Here is a 3,040-nt window from a genome sequence, read left to right on the forward strand (position 1 = left end):
TGGCGTTTTATTTCTGGGCGTATTAATCCTGTGGATATAGCTACGAGGTCTGCCATTGGGTAAGAAGAATTTCTTAAATGTTGGCGAGACGGCCCCCGATTTCTCCTTAATTATAAGTCAGATTGGCCTCAGATTTACCATGGATGGCCTCCACCACACTTAGCAGTATCACCTCTAAACAGCCACCGAGCCATTTGACTGGGCAGAATTTTGCTTGGACAAGTCCAATCTTTCTTCTTTTTTAAGGATGGAAGACGACGCCATGATGTTGGTTAAGCGGTGTCAGACGGAATTTTCTTCCAACGAGATTCAGCATCTTTAACGAGGAAGGACACTCCCGCCGTCCTCACATCTTTTGGCCCTGGAGTCCATTTCTTGGAGATGATGTCTTGCTGAGGTTGGATTGAGTTGAGAATAAAAATAATTCCAGAAGTTAACTTACTGAACGGTAAGACACGTCATGTAGCGTAGTTTGCAGCAGAATGCCTGAGAAATACACGACAATAGGGAAAATGATAATAAGAAAGAAGAATTGGCGCAGAGAAAGAAGATTCTGAAATTGCAACAGACGTTGCCAGAATTGATAAATACGGAATGACATTTTTGCGCCGTAACAGCAAATATTCCGCAGCATATGCATTCTTTTTGCTTATGTGTTTTCAAGATGTTCATATCGTTTTGGACTGACAAGAAACATTAGGTGAAAAAATGGTATACAGGCCATTACCTCGCCATTTTCAACTACAGATAAATGGAAAACAACCACTTCTTTTGACAAAATAGAAATATTACATACCGAGTAACGCAATGTAGCCTTTCTGCGTGAGCTTTACAATCAAAGCTTTCCCTGTCCCTTTAGAAGAAGATACGACCGTAATCAGTGCAGCCAATGTTTGTGGAATTTTCCACCTATTAGGGATTGCAAATGTCTTGCAGGCGGCTTTGCCCTGCTTTGAGGGATCAGTGTGAATTAATTATTTTTTTTAAATTGCATGATGCAAACTTCATATTTTCTACAAATATAAAAATAATTAGATTTCCACTTTGGCATGTGTAAATTTCAAAGACGATGGGACGAGGTGAAGGGGTTGGGAGAAAAGGGGTAGAATTAGCAGAAAATACTTATTTTATTGTTCTGAATTATATCGAACGATTATATTTTATATCGATTATATTTTAAATGGAACTGAATTTGTTTGTTAATATTTTAGGTTATATTTACACAAGAAATAAAAAGTTTTAACGTTTTTTTAAGAAATTTAACTTAATTATTTTTAAGGGGGCTTTTTGGATGACATGGCCCTTTACGTGGTCTACAAGGCCAACAAAAACAAGCTTGAAAAAAAGGAGATTTTAAGCTTACACTTCATTTTGGGTTAAATATACCGGTATGTAAACAAACTTCATACGTACCTGATGGGTGAGAAGTGAGACTGCGATCGTAAGGGTTTTCGTTTCTAGTTTACTCTACCATAAAATATTCAGTAACGATTTTTAGAACTTAATTTGTTTAGTACTGTAGTTAGACAATATTAACTACACCACTTAAGTGTGAAATTCAATAAAAAATCTTCTTTGATATAACCTACAAAACTATAATTTGTAGTTTGATCAAATAATTGCAATATAAATATAAATGCAATATCAAATAACCCAAAATAAACAGAGCATAATTTTTTTTAATACCTTAATAAAAGACCGTCAAATATGAATAAAACAGTACATAGTATAGAACACCGTGACAAAAAAATTGATGTGCAGAAAAAAAGTTAAGTAAATATAGGCAGAAGGCAAGAATGTAGGGAAAAAAGGAATCAATAAGGTATCTCAAGGTCTACCATAGCTGATATCATGCGCCAACATACAATAGGTGAGAGTGGGGTGAGCCGGGACAGTGGGTGAAGTGGGACAGCTGGAAGAAAAATACTACATATTGATTTAAAATTTCATAAAAATTATATAGTATTTGTATACATCTTCCCTATTAAGGTTAAAAATAAAACGAATACGTAAAAAAATACAGAAGTTATTTAGAAAATAAAAAAAATGGCATTTTTTTCGTTAAACTTTTCGCCGCTATTTAGTGTTTTTCTAGGCAATAAGACAAGTAGTTAATATTGTATATATACAAGCATTTTGTTTATCCATTTCTCTATCGTTAGCAAAAAAATTTCTTTTAGGACATTATTTTGTGGCGATACTGTATTTTTGCCCAAAGCCTTTTTTGGGGGGTGGTTGGGACAGCAGTGGGTGGGGTTGAAGGCGGAGCTCCAAAATGCGGGAAAACGAAAAAAATATAGTACTATACTAATTAGTAAAAAAAAACTAACCTGTTACTAAATTTATTGTTGTAAACACATTTTCTTTAACGTATTTAACGTTACTTACGTCACCTAAGATTTTTTTTCACAGATCTTAGCAACCAATAATCGATTTTAGTTATCGATATCCTAAGCCCGGCCCCTTCATTTTTTCACTATCTGTGTATAAGGCATTTCTTATGCTATAATGAAAATTATTCCTTTACATCTGAATAACAATTAAAACTTTTCTCAAATAAAGAGTTTATTTAGTAGTACCCTACTTATTTATTACAATTTTGTAAATGTATTTTATAATTATAAGCTGAGGCTGTCCCACATCACGCAGCCTGATGTTCCAATTCACCCAACACCACAGGCTCCTCCCTCAAATTTTTCTAAACTTTAAAAATATGTAGAAGGTCCATAATTTCTTCTGAAAATCTGGAAAAAAATATGGAGGTAAATGAAGAAGCTGGAAATATATTAACACAATTAAAAAGAAAATCGAGTATTCATGTCGAAATTATCGCCACAAAACAAAACGTGTCCCAATTCACCCCATTCTCCCTAAAAAGGCGAGCTTTTTAGCTACACGTAAAAAAAACTTTCAGCCGCGACTGTCTCAGCTCTCTCTCCCGTGATTCAACCTCTTTCCTCTAACAATTGAACCGTTGATATTTGGATATGAAAATACCAAATATAAAAGGCTACTATACATTCTAAGCGTGGATTTGGGT

The sequence above is a fragment of the Daphnia carinata genome, chromosome 5 (genome assembly GCF_022539665.2).
Source record: "Daphnia carinata strain CSIRO-1 chromosome 5, CSIRO_AGI_Dcar_HiC_V3, whole genome shotgun sequence".
Classification (NCBI taxonomy): Eukaryota; Metazoa; Arthropoda; class Branchiopoda; order Diplostraca; family Daphniidae; genus Daphnia; species Daphnia carinata.